Raw genomic sequence first — 6,000 nt, forward strand, 5'->3', positions numbered from 1 at the left:
ATCCCCTTCTCGCTCATGTGGCACAGTCTCTTGTGCCACAGCTCACCGGCAGTGTCGGCTGCCACATTCAGCTCTTCCGGACATAATCGGGCATTAATCAGGTATAGTGTGTTGACCTTCCGGGCCCGAGCCACTATTAGGCTCCCCTTGCTGAACTTCATGACACCGTTCCGGATGCTACCCGTGTAGCCTTCATCGTCTAGCCTTCCGGCCGAAATCAGGTTCAATCGAACCTCCGGAACGTGTCGGACATCCTTCAGCAGCATTTTGCATCCGGTCGGGGTTGTCAACCACACGTCTCCGATGCCGGCAATCCGGCACGTACCTTCATTTCCCATCCGAACACAGCCATGCTCACCGGCTGTGTAGGATGAAAAGTATCTTCTCTCCGGGGTCAGGTGGAACGACGCTCCGGAGTCGACCACCCAGGTCGTCTCATCGCCGGCAATGTTTAGCTCTCCTTCTTCGGTGATGAGCATGATTTCTTCCTCACTTGCCGCGAGTGCCGTTGTTCCTTTCCGGTCCTGCCCTCGCCGATCCGAACCTCTCCGGTCCGTGGCTCCCCGGTATGCACCGTTTCTCTCCGGTGACTTCTTCGAATCGGTGTCGTCGGCTCCGTTGTCTTTTCGGTAATGCCGACAATTCTTTCGGAAGTGCCCCGGCTTCCCACAGTGGAAGCATGTGGGTCTTCCTCTTGACTGCGACCTGGTCCCCGACTTCTCCCGTCTTTGCGGACTCCGGTTCCATTGTCTTCCCCGATCCGATTCGGTAAACAGCATCTTCGGGTCGGAGGTCGGTTCCTTATCTCTCCGACGCGCTTCTTCATTCAAAATACTTGTCTTTACCGTTTGCAAGGACAAGTTATCTTCTGTACAGGAGGTGCTGAGAGTCACCACCAAGTTCTCCCAGCTTTCTGGCAATGTACACATCAGGATGATGGCTTGCATTGCATCCTCCAACGGGAACTTGATCGCCGCAAGCTGATTCACGAATCCCATGAACGTGCTTACGTGTTCGACCATACTCTCGCCGTCCCGGTACTTGAGGTTCACTATCTTCCTCATCAGGGAGGTCCGGTTCAACGCATTCTTCCTCTCGTAGAGGCCCGACAGCTTCTTCCACATCTCATATGCGTTGGTGTCATTCGCCACATGTTGTAGGACGCTTACATCGACATATTGTCGGATCGTCGCTACGGCTTTCCGGTTCAGGAGCTTCCACTCCGACTCAAGTACCCCTTTCGGTATTTCCGACCTGTCAATCGGTTCGTACAGGTCCCGAACAATCAGAAGATCCTCCATCTTGATCTTCCAGTCGGCGTAATTCTGTGCATTCAGCACCATCATCATCGGCTGCCCGCTGCCGCCGCCTTCCATTTTCTGCAACAGTCGCTCTGATACCAGTTTGTAAGGAATAGACGCTTCTATTCACCTTCTTCACTCGGCCACAACCGATTAATCGCGGATCAATGGAGCAGAAAATAGGAAACACACGTAGAAACAAAACGAAGAAAACGCGAGTACACAAGGATTAACGTGGAAAACCCTATATGGGAAAAAACCACGGGAGTGCGAGACTCCAAACCAAAACTATGCACAGAGAGATTTACAATGGCGAGCTGCAAGGCAACGACCTTGAGCTCGCTTCCTTCGCCACAGGCGGCGGTGTTACACAGAGACGTCGACCTCTTCCTCTCTCGCACTCTCTCTCTCTCTCTCACGGCTGCTCTCTCTTCACTCCTCTAAAGTGAAAAACCAGAAAAATGAGAAGCAAGCAACAAAACTGTTTGCCCTAAGTCATATTTATACTTATATGACTTTGGGCTATTTACAACTGTAGCCTCAGAGGCCCATGGTGAACATATTCACGGATATGTCCCTGCATCCGGATCGCTTTCCGGGTACATTCGTCATCCGGTACCGAAACCGGGGTCTTCGTCATCCGGATCCGAAACCGAAACCGGGCATCCATCTCCGATATCCGACCATCCCATGAGAAGGGACCGTAATCCCAACACAGTGTCAGTCACTCGGTACGAGCATTGAAGTACTTGTCAGTACTTCTATTAGTCCTTTAAGGACTTGTATAAAAGTGCTCACTATGCACATTGTATGTACAGAGTGTTCATTATTTTGAAATAGACCTTGTGTGTTCATACTCTCTGTGTATCCCAAGTTTTCCATTAAACCTGTGTATTTTTTGTTGCTATCTGGCTGAGCCGGTTTATCTACGCTTCCGCACACTAACTTTTACATGGTATTAGAGCGCGAAGGTTGAGAATCCTCTGCTAACGACAAGCGACTCTTATAGACAAACCCTAAAACTTGGTAAAGAATAAGAAGGAAAGAATGGACAGAGGAATGGCAAGCTTGCTTCCGACGGAGAAGCTCGATAGAAGCAACCATGCATCTTGGTCGTACAAGATGCACCAATACCTGATCGGACATGAATACTAGAGTTATGTTGATGGAGCTAATGAAACAACACCGAATGTGACACACAGGGACTTTCCGGCTTGGGAATAAGCGGCAAGCAAGACAATGTACTGCCTAAACCTTGTAAAATGTCAGAAGGAACCGAAAAGTTTGGAAATGGATCGGGCCCAGCCTTTATGATGAAGCACACGGCTATTTTGATGAAGACAAGCACCTGAAAACTGAATGAGGTATGGTATGTTGATTCTGGAGCATCAAACCATATGATGAGCCACGAGGAGTGGTTCTTATATTTGGAGAAATCAGAACTACTAGGAGTTGTCAAAAACAGTGACGACACCCCACATACCATCGAACATGTCAGTGAAGTCCCCCTAAATCATGTCAAAAAAAGGGAAGCTGATGAATGTATTGCATGTCCCAACAATAACGAAAAACCTAGTGTTGGTAGGATAGATTGTCGATAAAGGGATGCAGGTCTGGTTTGCACATCTCAGGTGCTTCATCAAAGAAGAAGGCAAAGTCATTGCACAAGGGCGTCGAGAGGCGAGGATATTGATCCTTGAAACAAATGAAGTTGGAACCACTATGTTTGCAAAAGGGCAAAAAGAGTTGGATATCGACCGATGGCACAAGTGGTTCGACCATATCAACTTCCAAAAGCTTCAAGAGATGCAGTCGAAACATGTGGTTTCCAGACTGCCAAAGTTTCGTGGCCAGAAGGGCCAAATTTGTTACGCTTGCCAGCTCGAGAAGTAGCATAGGCTTCCGTTCCCCAATGAAAAGAATCAGAGGCGGAATCAGCTCGATCTTATCCATTCAGATGTTTGGGGACTGGCACAGAATGAGCATTGGAGGAAGCCGTTACTTTGTAACATTCATCGATGACTACACTCGGCACACTTGGGTGTGCTTGATCACAAAGAAGAGCGAAGTCTTCGCCTGTTTCCTGAAGGTGAAGAGCCTTATCGAACGGTGTCATGAAATTGAGGCTTCACGATGTCAAAACAATGTCAAAAATCTATAGAAAGGTGGGATGAAGAAAGTGATGGAGGACGAAGAGTCGAAGAATGTTCAAGAAATGTACTTTTCGACTACCGCCGGATTGAAGGTTGATGATCCCCAGATTGGATCGGGATTCTGGGGAAAAGTGATAAAGTTCGCTACTAACAAAAGAGTCCAACCATAGGGCTTACAAAAGGCTGACGACGAGATAAGGAATAGTATTGGGTGGAATGACCTAGTAGATTCACTCACAACGATTGCCAAGATAGCAAGGGTGAATGCCTACGAAGTCACAATCGAAGAAAAGAGACTTGGAGAACTGAAGAAGCAGGACCTTCAAGAAAACCTCAAACCCGAGAGCAAAAGAGATTGGAAACAGAATGAGCTGATGCGGAGGTGATGAAAGAAGACAACGATAAGCAGAAGGTCACCCCGTCATTCAAACTTGCCTCCGACATTGAATCATCCACGAACATAAAGCAAGTGCTAGAATCGAGGTTTCTTGATAGCAAAGTTGAGTTGACACTTCGGGAAGTATTAGGGATCGCGAAGGAGTTCCATGAAGTAATCATCGACGTGATCCGAAGAAAAACACAGGTGATTGAAGAAACGAGAGTAGTAAATACCGTCATGATACGTGAAGAAGATGAAGATATGGTGATTGCATGGTTAGTCAGGGTACGGAGTGCTGACATAGAGTGTAGTCATGAAGAGGAAAGAAGTCATTACACCCGCATTCATTGGGCTTGAGCGACTGATGCTCTAGTTAGAATTGGCGATCTAATGGAACTGTGTGTGGCGCTCATCGACCACAACATCGAGATAAATATCATATCATCTGATTTCTACAGTCGCAGGAGATGGCCAATAGAGAGGAACCATGGCTGGAAGGTCAGAGCAGCGACCGAGGTTGTGGAGGATTTATGTGGTGCATGCCCCAATATTAAAGACTAAAGTGCTCGATAACGGAATGACATTTGCTAGGATTCGGAGTCAAGATGGGAAGAGGTCGGCACAATTCCTTATTGTTTGACCAAATCACGAAAGGAATAAGGAGCACCTACGGGATCATCCACTACGATATGTTGGGGATTTTGTACAAGATTTAGACTAGGGCAGGCCCTTACAAAAAGGGGTTGTGATGGCCTGAGGGAGGTAAGAAGCTCATTCATAGCATTGAAGATAAAGGTAAAGTATATGTTGCGTCGGTAGTTGGCGCAACTATAATAGAAGATTTCAAAGGGAAGAAATTTTATAAAATAAAAAAAGAATTGCAATTCTGAACCTTGGAATTCAAAGGACGCGAGGGTGAAGGATGCAGAGGTCAACTTAGCCTGTTGATACAAGACAAATACTAAAGAAAAGAAAGGGAACGCAAGAAAATAAAGATGTTGAAGTGGTCTATTTCAAATGCTCCTTGTAAATAGAGGTCGAGAGTTTGAGTCCTCCCAACGCAATCTCTTCTTTTGGTAAACAAGTTTTGTAACATAAAAATAGTAAATATAAAAAAAAGAAAGTTAGATCAATACAAAAAGAAAGGTGTTGAAGTGGTTGATTTGATAAGCCTTAGTTCTAAGAGAGGAGAGGAGTTGAGTTGGAGTATTACCAAGTAACTTTTGGATAAATATTGTAATTGGTGTTTTACAAATAGAATTCTTTTTGCAACAACGTCGCATCCATCTTGCCTTGTTGGCTTCTTGTCATCGCACCATTTGCAATTACGCCCTGTCATCCCGATCATCCTCGAGTCATAGAATATCGACGGTTGCGACACACAACCAAAATCTTTACGAAAACGGGAAACTGACAGGAAGATCAAGTGCCTGAGGTCCGATGGCGGGAAAGAGTACTTTTCCGACTAGTTCTCAAGTTATCTACAGAAGGAAGGAATTCGACGAGAATTCTCTTGCAGATACACACCAAAGCAAAACAATGTGGCCGAGCGGAAGAATCAGAATATAGAGGAGGCGGCACAGGAAATGCTTGAGCAGAAGCATATGCCAAAGTTTTATTGGGCCGAAGCGGTCTGGACAACCGTTTATTTGCAGAATCAAACTTCTACAAATGGAGGAATGTCGCATGGGATAAGTCTATCAAAGATGCCACATGGGAACACGAAAATACTCTTAGAACTAACTTCCCTAACTTTCCATTGCAAGAGTGCAATGTTTTAAAGAAGGGGAGTATATTACGGGCATGACCCAAGGTTGTTAGGTACGTTAGGTACGGTACGGATACCATACGTATTTAACGTATTAATACCCGTATAGTACCTTCTAATTTAAAAATACGTTAAATACGTTTTCTTAATATTTTAAATACTTATAAAATATGTAAAATACGTATAGTACGTTAAATACTTCTAGAATTTGAAAATTATTTACCTTTCTAAAAAATATCTATAATATTATAAAAAACATCAATGTTTACACAATTTTGTGATGTACAATATAGTTCTATATCCTAAAATGCATATAAGACATTTGAACATTTCACATCCTAAAATACTTGTAGTAATATGGATGTCGACATTCCCTTATTCTATAAATCAGTGTAAGTG

Source organism: Azolla caroliniana, unplaced genomic scaffold (assembly GCF_043228905.1).
Source record: "Azolla caroliniana isolate FFs.n. ecotype wild unplaced genomic scaffold, voAzoCaro1.0.p SCAF_4, whole genome shotgun sequence".
Taxonomy (NCBI): Eukaryota; Viridiplantae; Streptophyta; class Polypodiopsida; order Salviniales; family Salviniaceae; genus Azolla; species Azolla caroliniana.